The sequence below is a fragment of the Sminthopsis crassicaudata genome, chromosome 3 (assembly GCF_048593235.1).
Source record: "Sminthopsis crassicaudata isolate SCR6 chromosome 3, ASM4859323v1, whole genome shotgun sequence".
NCBI classification, from domain to species: domain Eukaryota; kingdom Metazoa; phylum Chordata; class Mammalia; order Dasyuromorphia; family Dasyuridae; genus Sminthopsis; species Sminthopsis crassicaudata.
This window is the reverse complement of record NC_133619.1, coordinates 188,503,046-188,515,546: the sequence shown is the minus strand read 5'-3', so window position 1 is coordinate 188,515,546 and position 12,501 is coordinate 188,503,046. Positions and strand designations below refer to the sequence as shown.

Here is a 12,501-nt window from a genome sequence, read left to right as displayed (position 1 = left end):
AACTGTCCTCTACATCAATCACAGATTCATTTTGTAGAGGGCCAGAACTCTGAAAAGGTGTACTTACAATTCAGTATAGTTAGTGAGATAATGATTCTCTAGCTACTGATGTATTCACTCTAGTCAAGTACATATACTTAAGATAATACAGTGATGTGATGGCTCTCTTGACAAGCTAGCACACTGGCAAGTGTGAAGCATACTGTACTGGAGTATTTAAAGGAGTCATAGAGGACTCTCGCTTTCTTAGACTTGGCAATCTCAGTCACAAAGAAGACTTCAGGCTCCAGACTCCAGAGTTGGCTCCATCTCTGACCAGCCATGTGTCTGCTTTCCTGCCTCCTTCACTTTACTCCTTCACTAAGCCCAAGGGTTCAGGTTGATCCTGATACCCACCAGAGAGCTAGTCCAGATATTACATATTGGCACCTAATGTGGACTAAGGACCTGCAAGCAACTCAACTGACAGGATCTTAAGTTCAATAGAGAAGTCCCTGTGATCCAAAAATAGCAGGAAACTTTGTTAAGGGTGAAACTAGTAACTTTCATTTCTCAGCTGAAATGGGGCAAATACCAAGAAAAGAATATCCTCCATGCCAAGGGAAATGTGAAGAAAGCATGGTTAGGTTAATAAAGTGCCAAGGTTTGTTGATAACTTGGGATCAGATCCTTGGACTTTTAGAAACATTAGAGTACACATCTTCTTGGTTCTCAAAGGAAGAAAGATTAGAACTAGATAAGTGGAAACTAGTGGGAGAGCAACTATTTGAACATTATGAAAATAATGGTCCTGATTCAATTTCTAAAGTAACATTCTATATATACAATATAATACAATTGGCTTTAAGGAAATACATAAATTTTAGAATAATGTAAAAGAATAAAGAGCAGGAAGGGGAGAGTATTGTAAAGCAGCTGAAAAGTATGGTGAATTAGATATTGAGTACTATAAGCACAGGCAAACAAGGAAGTGTGAGGAGAAAGAGGAAGAGAGGATATGGGACTGATAACACAGCTGGAGAGCATAACCAGTCAGACCACATTGAGCACTATGCCTCGCCTCAACCTCTCATTTCACCACCACCTATTATGGGCCAGAACTCTGAAACAAGGATTCTTTAAAAAGTGTTAAGTCAATGGAAGTGATGAGACAATGGTTATCTAGTTTAGCATGGTGATAAATAGTACTCTAAGTTCAGTGTGATTGATTTAATCTAACAACAAATAATGGTTTCCTAGTGATATAATGATTGGTTTATACTTATAATAGAGCATATAAGCCAGAGGGGACTTAGAGACAGATTAGTTCCATCTTCATCAGCCTTGTAGTGGCTGGCCTAACCTCCTGAACTTCTCCACTGAAACCAAGTGTCTTCTCAAGGCCACAAGAAAATTAGCTGAGCACCAGATGAAGGAGACAATAAAAACTTTTGGACCATAACACCTGGCTATTCTTGTGGGTATTACTCTACTGAAAAGAAGGCTCCCCCAGAGACCTCCAGAAAAGCCAACAAAGATCACTACATCTGCCTATACCTGAGCATGCACCCTTAGTGCATTTCCCATTATCTGACCCTCCTTTATCAATTTTGCCTTCCTGGGTAGAGGGAGGAGTAGTACTGGGAAGGGCAGTGATACCATTACCACCACCCATAGAGAAGCCCTGCCCACCCCCTATGACTCAATTACAAAAGGCCCTAATTAAAGCCAAAGTGGAAGAGCAGAACACAGCTCATTTGAGAATACAATCATATCCTGTGATTGAAGAGATTAACTCTTCAAGTCAAAAAAAAAAAAGAAGATACAAGATATACTCCTTTTAATCTAGAAATTATCAAAGATCTGAAAAAGGCTTGCACTCTTTATGGGTCTACAAAATTTTATGTTAATATGTTATTAGAGAATTTGGCTTTTGAAGTTTTGACTCCTAATAATTGGAAATCTATGGCTGGGACATGTTTAGAACCTAGACAAAACTTGTTGTGTCTTTCTGAGTATAGTGAACTCTGTAGGATACAATCCTAAAGAAATAGGCAACCTGGAGTTAATATACCAGTCACCTCTGACTAACTAACAGGTGTCGTCCTTTATGCAGACACTTTAGCACAGATTAATTACCCTAGAGCAGCATTTGAATATAGAATTGATTCAGGGAAACAGGATGCAGGGCCCAACCCCAGGGCCCAAGGCAAAAAATACTTGAGGCATGATAGCAGTGATGCTACACCCAGAGAGTCTTTAGAAGTTCAGTACTCTGATATGACCAATCAGCTGAGAAGAAATCTGATGGGAGAAAGGGATTAGAATTGGAGAGAATAGATTTGTATGCAGCTGAGACTACTGAGATATCCCCTGGAGAGGGGAAATCTATTCCTCTCCAGCCTATAGATCCTTTCCTCTACTCACAGTAAACTTGACCATTTCACCTCATGAGACTGCTTACAAAAGTTTCCATTCATACACTGATGTGGGAAACTGGGGAATGTGTAGATAATATCCCAGTCACTAATACAGGAGAGTAGTAGCATCAGGTTTACTGATAAAGACTCCTAACAGGCAATCTGATGATATATATCCAACAACAGAGTCCAGGAATATTCTAGACTGCAGCTGATACAGCTGACTGCCCTATGCTCACTATTTATATAAATGGCATACCATTGAAAAGGTTGATAAGATTTGAAGATTTTAGTCATTAGAGTCCCAGTTGGCCCAGTCCTTGGCCAAAGATTAAGGCAGATGCCTATATATATCTGGCATAGGAGGATCAATAGTGCTACCTCTTTGAGATTGATATTTGAAGGTGAAAGAGAAGTTTTTACTCCTTTTATAGTTGAAAATATTCTCATCAATCTGTGGGGAAGAAACATCTTACAACAGTTAGGATTATAAATTAGTACTCTCGGCTTTGTAGGCAGGGCTGCTGTTGAAGGCCAGCCAACACTCTCACCTGTTCCTATTCAATGGAAAACTGATATACCAGTGTGGATAGAACAGCGGCCTTTAACAAATGAAAACAGTTCAGACCTCATTAGATACAGTAAAAGAGCAACTTGACCAAGGACACTTACAACCTTCTCGATATCCTTGTAATTCCCCTGTATTTGTTGTAAAAAAAGAAATCTGGAAAATAGAGGATGTTGACTGATTTAAGAAAAGTAAATGAACAGATGGAAAACTATGGGAACTCTTCAGCCTGGACTTCCATTTTCTACTCAATTGCCTATAGAATGGCCTCTTTGGTTATAAACATTAAGGATTGTTTCTATTCTATTCCTCTAGATAAGGAGGATATGAAAAGATTTGCCTTGTCAGTGCCCAGCATTAACTTAGCTGAGCTTTATAAAAGATATGAGTGGACAGTTTTGCCACAGGGAATTAAAATAGCCCTACTAAGTGTCAAATATATGTTGCTGCTGCTCTTACTCCAATAAGAAAAATATTTCCAAAAGTTGTGTTATTACATTACATGGATGATATCTTGGGGTGTACACCTGAGAAGCAAATGGTAGAATGATGTCAGAAGAAGAACATAGAAACACTAAGGAACTACAAATTGCTCCAGAAAAAAATTGAAAGACATACTCCTTTTCAATATTCAGGATATGACATATATCCAAAGATGCTTATAGTACAAAAACTTTCTTTAAGAACATAGGAGTTAAACACCTTTAATGACTTTCAGAAATAGATAGGAGATATCCAGTGGATACATTCAGTGTTAGGCTTAACTACCTATCAATTAAAACCATTATGTGACATTTTAAGGGGAGACAGAGCTTTAAACTGACCACGCCATCTTACAAAAGAGGCTTAAGAGGCTTTGAGAGAAGCTGAACTGGCTTTATCCAATGTGATTGGAGATCACTCAGAAACCATTGGAAATATCAGTTTTTGCTACAAAAAAATGCATTCACAACAGTCCTTCATCAAAGAGACAGTGTGATAGATTGAGTGAACCCCCCAGCACAACCAGACCAAAGCCTTACTCCTGACCCAGTGTTTGTGGCTAGGATTTTATTAAATGCCATTAAGCAAGTAGTACAATTATCTGGGACAAGACCTGACAAGATATACAAATTAATATATGCTTTGAAACAATCCCAGAGTGCCAAATTTTATTGGCCACTGCTCTAAATTTTACACATGGGTGTCCATTAAAGATAACATGGCTATTGCATAATTGCCAATGGAGTCTTTTATTATTATTATTATTATTATTATTATTATAGCTTTTTATTGACAGAACATATACATGGATAATTTTTCAACATTGACCCTTTCAAACACTTCTGTTCCAACTTTTCTCTTCTTTCTCTGCACCCCCATGCTAGATGTTAAACATGTTAAAGTATATCTTAAATACAATACACATGTACACATTTATACAGTTCTCTTGTTTCACAAGAAAAATTGGATTTAGAAAGGTAAAAATAACCTAGGAAGAAAAACAAAAATGTAAGCAACCCATACTCATTTCCCAGTGTTCTTCTGCTGGGTGTAACTAGTTCTATTCATCACTGATGAATTGGAAGTGAATTGGATCCTCTAATTGAGGAAGATAGCCACTTTCATCAGAAATGATTCTCATATACTATTGTTGTTGAAGTGTATAATGATCTCCTGGTTCTGCTCATTTCACTTAGAATCAGTTCATGTAAGTCGCTCCAAGCCTCTCTGTGTTCATTCTGCTGGTCATTTCTTACAGAACAACAATATTCCATAACATTCATATACCATAATTAACTCAGCCATTCTCCAATTTATGAGCATCCATTCAATTTCCAGTTTCTAGCCACTATGAAAAGGGTTTCCACAAACATTTTTGCACATTCAGATCGCTTTCCCTTCTTTTAAGATCTCATTAGGATATAAACCTAGAAATATTGCTGCTAGATGGAAGGGTATGCACAAGTTGATAACTTATTGAGCAAAGATCCAAATTGCTCTCCAAAATGGTTCAATCAGTTTACAACAACACCAACAATGAATCAGTGGCCCAGTTTTCCTCCATCCCCTGCAACATTCATCATTATCACTCCAGGACAGCTTTCTTGGATTAATTCTTGCATTATTGTGTCAAAAGTCTTTTGTTTATTTGTTTTGTTTTTGGTCACAACTTTTAGGCAGTCCCAATTATTCTTGTATTTTCTTGATCTGTTCTCCAAATTTGTTGTTTTTTCTTGCAGGAATAGAACCTTCGGTTCTATTCTTTTATTTTTCACAATCTGTTTTGTTATTTCTTGGGCTCTCATAACTTCTGGCTTCTTCTTATCCAATCCTAATTTTCAGAGAGTTATTTTCGTCTTTGAGACTCTCCATTTCCTTTTCTAGTTGATTAACTTTTTTTCATAGTCTTTTGTTTTTCTTGAATTTTGAATATTCAATTATAGCCTTCAATGTTTACCTGGATTTGGATATAGAAGATGAAGCATTACTGCAAATAAAATTACTTCTCTAGTCTCCACTGATTGATGTAATCTTTCATTGTCTTTCTTGGGGATGAGGTAGGTAATATAGGTTATTGTTATTGGTCCTTCTTACTCAAAAGAGACCATGCCATCAGGAAGGTGATGCCATGATGTGCAAATAAGTTGGATTTAAGTGAAAGTGAGAAACATTAAGTGAGACCATATATAATGTTAGTTTTGCCACAGATATCCAAATTACTTTTTGGTTCATTTTTAAACTAAGATACAAAAAGAAAAAAGCCCTGGTTCCATTTTGTTTTTGCCTAAGATGGCAGAGGAAAATCAGAAACTTGCCTGAGCTCTCCCCAAGCATTTAAACAGATTATGAAGTGACAAAATCTACAAAAATATGGAGGGAAAAAATATTCAGCTCAAGATAACTTAGAAGGACTTCAAGAAGAATCTTTTTGATTTGGGCAAAAAGAAAGCACCACATAGTGGAAATGGTGTCTAGGGAAATTAGTGGGAGGCTTTTAGCCACAGAACAGATCAATTATTGAGGCCCCTCATTCATGGCTCAGCATGTTAAGGGTATGGCAGATCATTTGTAAGGTATCCAGGCCCAGCACAGAAGGGAAACTGCCAACCCAGAAACCCATATACAGGCATAATCAGGCCAAGTTACTCCAGCTCAGCAGGCAAACCACAAGGGACTGTAGCGAGTAAATTCAGGATGAGTCTCTTGGTTTACAGCAGGAGAAGCTTGGAAACATACCTACTATATCACAGAAACTGAGTTCAACATTAAAAATGAATAAGACTTCCAGGAGTGTAGTCAAGATGGCATAGTGAAGGCAGGAAGCTGCTTAAGCTCTCCCAGTTTCCCTTAAAAGCCCTATGAAACCAAGCTTATGAACAGAATCTGATGGAATGCAACCACTTTCCAGTTCAAGATACACTGGGAAAATGTCAAAAAAAAAAAAAGGCAATATCACAGGAATGAAAAGGATTCAGCCCAAATTTGATAGACTCTGAGAAAGGCAGTGAGAGAATCTTAATCACTGCAAATCAACCAAAACCACCCTAAATTCTGGCTCAGTACAGTAAGAAATCAGAAGATGGCTTCCAGGCCTTGCTCAGAAGGTAAACTCTGGGAAACCAAGCTGTAGTTCCTGAAAAGAACAGGCAAAGCTACTCTCAACAAACACAAGAGGCCCCTGTGGTCAAAGTCAAGGTTCAGATCTGCACAGGAAGCTTGGGACAGTGCCCCGATTACAACAGGAGCAAAGTTCAACCATAAAAAAGAGAAGAAATACCAAAAGAAAAAAGAAAAGAAAAGAAAAGAAAAGAAAAGAAAAGAAAAGAAAAGAAAAGAAAAGAAAAGAAAAGAAAAGAAAAGAAAAGAAAAGAAAAGAAAAGAAAAGAAAAGAAAAGAAAAGAAAAGAAAAGAAAAGAAAAGAAAAGAAAAGAATGATGACTATAGAAAGCTACTATGGTGACAGGGCAGACCAAAAGACTAACTCAGACAAGGATAAAATGTCCACAGAAGAAATCTCAAAGAGTGATATAATTGTTCTCAAACCCAAAGAGGCTTCTTAAAAGATCATAAAAGACTTTAAAAGGCAAAAAGAGAGGTAGAAAAAAAAATGAGAAAAGAAATGATAAATTATGCATGAGAGAGTAAATGGTTTGGAAAAGGAAGGGAAAAAAAAATGACTGAAGAAAGCAACTCCTTAAAAAACACAATTGAACAGGGGCAGCTAGGTGGTAGAGTGAATAGAACACCAGCCCTGAAGTCAGGGGGACCTGAGTTTCAAATTTGGCCTCAGACACTTAACGCTTCCTAACTGTGTGACCCTGGGTAAGTTACCCAATTGTCTCAGCAAAAAAAAAATAAAAAATACAATTGATCAAATAAAAAAAAGTCCACTGAAGAAAACAAAACCTTCAAAAGTAGAATTAACCAAATAAAAAAAGCTACAAAAGCTAACTGAAGAAAATTACACATTAAAAACTAGAGCAGTGCAAATGGAAGCTAATGACTATATGAAACAGCAAGAAGTAGTCAAAGAAACTAAAAGAATTTTTTAAAATGGAAGAAAATATGAAATAACTCATTGAAAAAATTAAACCTGAAAAATAGACCCAGAAGAGACAACTTAAAAATTATTGGCCTCTTGTAGGCCATGACAAAAAAAAAAAAAAAAAAAAAAAAAAAAAAAAAGAGCTTGGATGGCATTCTTCAAGATATCATTATTTCCCCCTCTGGAAAGAGGGAGAAATACTCATTGAAAAAAATCCATCAGTCACCTTTGGAAAGAGATACCAGAAGAAAAACCTTGAGAGGGGGGTCTATTGCCAAGACTATATGAACATAATTACAAAACACTTCTCACACAAATAAAGTGAGATCTAAATAATTGGAAAAATATCAATTGTTCTGATTTGGGCTGAATTTATACAATAAAAATGACAATTCTCCCTAAATTGGTCTACTTACTTATTGCAATACCAATCAACTACCAAAACATTATCTTTTAGGACTAGAAAAAATATCAAAATTCATCTGAAAGAAGAAAAAATCAAGAATATCAAGAGAACTAATGAAAAAAAAATACAATGGATGGTGGCTTAGCAGTACCAAATCTAAAACTATATTATGAAATAGTACTCATCAAAACAACTTGTTATTGGCTAAGAAATACAATGGTGTATCAGTGGAATAGCTTAGATATACATGACACAATAATCAAGGCTTATAGTAATCTAATATTTGATAAATCCCTAAACTCCAGATTTTAGAACAAGAACTCATTATTTGACAAAAACTGATGAAAAAACTGGAAAATAATGTTACAAATGCGACATAGGCCTATATCTCACACTCCATATCAAAATGAGGTCACATCAGAATCAGCTACACCCAGAGTAGGAATACTGGGAAATGAGTGTAAACTGTTTGCTTTTTTGTTTTTCTTTCCAGCTTATTTTTATTTCTGAATCCACTTCTTCCTGTGCCAAAAGAAATTCAGTTCTGCACACATATATTGTTTCTAGGAAATACATTTAACACATTTAACATGTGTGGGACTGCCTGCCATCTAGGGGAGGAGGTGGAGGGAAGGAGTGAAAATTCAGAATAGAAGTGAGTGCAAGGGATAATGTTGTAAAAAATTACCCATGCATATGTACTGTCAAAGAAAAAAAGTTATAATTATAAAATTAATTTTTAAAATGTAAAAAAATGATTTGTGCATAAAAGATGATACCATAAAAATTAGTAAAAGAAGGGATAATTTATCTTTCAGATCTTTGGAAAAGAGATGAATTTATGCCCAAAGAAGAACTAGAGAACATTACCAAAGCAAGATGGACAACTTTTATTGCATCCAATTTAAAAGGTATTTCACAAACAAAACCAACATAAAGAAGATTAAAAGTTAAGTACAAAACTGAGGGGAAAAAAATCTTTACAGCCAGTATTTCTAATAAAGGACTCATTTCATTAATTCATTGGTGGGAAATGTAATTGCTGAACATATGGGGCAATAAAATAAAAATGGATAGAAACAGAATTTTCTCCATGATCACATATGTCATTTCTCTAACTCAGACACCACATAAGGATATAACAAAGAAAGAATCAATACATTTATAGATTAGAAGAGAAAAGCATGAAAAAATACCCATAAAAAGTATCAATAAATTAAGAAATTCATGATCCTGCCAACTTAAAACAAACCTGAAGGGCTTTTAATAGTCAAATTTTTCAGGAATCCTGCTTTTATGACATGATTTGTATCACATACCATGTAAATGGGTCTCAAGGTATGACAAGCCATGACAAAAACCTTTTCTTCAAGAAGATATATTAGGTTGTGCATAAACAAAAGATGAAGTAAGTATTTCAGGTTAGAGACCATGACTAGGGATCTATGGTACTATCACTCAAGACATATATGATTATACTTGCAGATTCAACCTTATGTATTTGAGATTAAATTATTTATACCGACATATCTCTCAGAATTAATATGCCTTCTTGTCTGAAATAAATTATAGTTTTAAAGTTGTTGGTTCAAAAACTGGATTAGAGAAATTGTGCTTATTGTTTTCTTATATCAGTCCTGAAAAGTTTTTATGCTCTTAACTAACTGAGCCAATTATTAATGTTTCATATTAAAATTTCAGGGGAAAGTTGCTAAAATATAAAATAGCCAAAGCTTATTTTAAGTACAAATTTATCTTATAAATAAATTAAGTGGAATCGAGATCATTGTATAATTAGAAAAGGAGGCAAATTGTTTATCTAACAAGGTTAAAAGGAAATACACAGGGGAAAGTACTGATACTGATAGTATCAGTACTGATGAAAGCTTTTAAAAAAAAAGTTAACCTTTATTCAAAAGAGGGTCTATTGAAGACCTGTGAAAGAATATAGATAAAATACACTATAAGGATACATGGAGGGGTTATACTAATAAAGGAAATACCCATAATGATGAATTTGCAAATTCATCAACATATAAGCTAGTCCTTTCTCCCCATTCCTCTTCCCAGAAGCCAGAAGAAATAAGAATCTCATCTTACAAGTACAAATTCATTGATCTTCAGTTTAGCTGATTTTCAGGGAGAGCACACCCTATAGCCTTCAAGTATTTTTAATTGACGTTGCCACTTCACCTTATTTTCTATGACTAGTAGAGAAGGTAAACAACTGTATAAAGAGAAGCTCTTAAGTGCTTTTATATCATTCTAACAAAAATTCTCACACAGGGTACCCCCTTCCTCAGGTAAAATTTATCTCAAGAATCAACCCAAAAAATCATTAAAATCATGAAACTATAAGATGTTTATAAAATTTTAACTTTATGATATAAATCATAAATAGGACATTAAAATGTGGAAAATTGATCCTGTTGAACATTTTATATCCTATTGTGTATTTTACTTACAATTTGGTCTCCCATCCTTTCCATGGGTAAAGTTTACCTACCAGAATATTTCAATGACAGGGACATTACTTTTGTTTTATAAGCAGTTCACCTTACCTTCTTTAAAAGAAACTTTGTTTTTAATATGACAAATAGTTGCTTGAGAGAAAAGACATCTGAGGTTAGGTAGTCTGGTTAATAGCCAGAAAAGGAACAATAATTTCTAGTAGGTTCTCACCAGTCACTAAAATTCAATTTACTTGCACAACATAGCATTAGCGCCTTGATTTCATGGTCATGTTCAAGAAGGAAGGCCAAACAACTATCTCTGTGAGTAGGAGCTGCTCCCACTTAATACAAAGCAACATAACTAGATTCTTCCCTCCCTTCTTTCTTCCCTTTCATTCTTCCTTGCTTCCTTCCTTTCTTTCCTTCTTCCCTGCTCCTTCCTGTGGGTACTTTGCCTAAAGAAATGTAAATTCCAGTATATGAAACCTCACAAGATGTCTTAAGGCTCACTGGCTAGATTTCTTTCTCGAGGACAATAAATTAAATCCAAATCATTCTGACCAACAAAAAGTCCCAGGCAAAGTCTCACTTGGTCTTTTGTTTGGGGCCTGCCCTTAATCAATAAATGGGCAGTTACCTCAGTGAAACTTAAACCTATTAAAAACTTTAAGCTTAAAAAATCCAATGTCTCTCACTGGATATAGGATCATTTCCAGTCATCCTGATGTGTATATATGGCCAGTGCATTCAGATGGTTCTATAATAAAATGAAACTGGTGCCTTTGCAGTCCTACCACACTGAAATCCAATTCATTGAGTAATGGAAGTGGAGCCAAATGGTGGGGTAAAGGCAGGAATTTACTAAACATTTCCCCAAATTGCTCCAAATTTCATTAAATAATTACTCTAAACAAATTTTAGAATATTAGAACACCACAAAAATAGAGTAACATTTTTTAGCTGCACACAACTTAGAAGATCAACAGGAAAATTCTGTGGCATCAGTGCAGCCCTGACCCCAGCTTCAGCCCCATGTCAGCAAAGCAGGAACAGGTCTAGAACTGAACCTCAGAATCAAAGGGACTTTCTGTGGTTTCCAGACCACTAAGTCCAGAGACAAGAAAGATGACTTGGAAAGTCAACAGAAAAGGTTAGTGGAAGCAGGAAGAGAGTCCAGCATGCAATCCCAGCACAGCCAACACCAGTTCAGCCCTAACCTTTCCAGCAAAGGGAGAATAGATTACAGACCACTGAATCATCAGCAGCAAGGCAGTTTCTATATTTCTCAGTCCAGAGACATCAAATACAAATTGGAAGGCTGTCAGGAAAGGTTTATCAGTAGGGAGAGAGAGTCTTGGGAAACCAGGAAGTGGGGAATGGGAATGGATAGTGGTAAAAGAGGCAGCTTTTAGAGGCTTCTGCCCTCAAGAGCTTTCTTTACTAGCAGGATTTTACTAGACTTTACTAGAAGCACTTTGTTGCTTTAGCCCACTAGATTTTACAGCTAGAGAAGAGCAAAAATACTGCTCATAATTCAAGATCAGAAAAGAGAATTTGTGCTTAGGTTCCTAGAAGGATCTCTGGAAACAGCTACACAAATTCCCTGAAGTTTGGGACAATATACCCTCCATCCATGAAAAGAGAGCCCTACTTTAACAAAGAGTTACAAGCTGAATAACAGGCTAGGATAATGAACAGACCACAGAAAAAGTTTCTTATAGAAAGTTACTATGGTGACAAGGAAGACTAAAACACACACTCAGAAGAAGAAAACAAAGTTCAAGCTGTAGAAGAGCACTGGAAAATCAAGTAAAAGATTTGGAGAAAAAATTAGAAAAAGAATTGGGTGTTGCAAAAAGTTAATGAGGTGCATGCCTTAAAAAGAAAAATTGGCCAATTCGCAAAAAAAGTATAAACGCTCATTGAAAAAAAAAATGATTTCTTAAAAATAAAATTGAGCAAATAGAATCTAATAACTTTTTGAAAAATCAAGAAACTATCAAATAAAACCTAAAAATTAAAAAAAATAGGGGAAAAATGTGAAATATCTCATTGGAAAAACAAGTGACCTAGAAAATAGATTCAAGAAAGATAATTTAAAAATTATTAGTCTACCTGAAAGTCATCATTAAGAAAAGAGCCTGGAC

General features: G+C 35.6%; 1 protein-coding gene and 1 long non-coding RNA gene across 12 annotated transcripts in view; one reads left to right on the top strand and one right to left on the bottom strand.

Annotated features, from left to right (window-relative positions):
- The window catches only part of ROBO2 (roundabout guidance receptor 2), a 632,113-nt gene that overhangs the window by 453,411 nt on the left and 166,201 nt on the right, over positions 1 to 12,501 (bottom strand). The window lies entirely within an intron of this gene.
- Positions 1 to 12,501, top strand: part of LOC141560940 (uncharacterized) — a 186,497-nt gene that overhangs the window by 85,441 nt on the left and 88,555 nt on the right. The window contains exon 2 of the long non-coding RNA XR_012487911.1: positions 8,720 to 8,812. This is a non-coding gene — a long non-coding RNA (uncharacterized LOC141560940). The remainder of the gene's footprint in view (positions 1 to 8,719; positions 8,813 to 12,501) is intronic.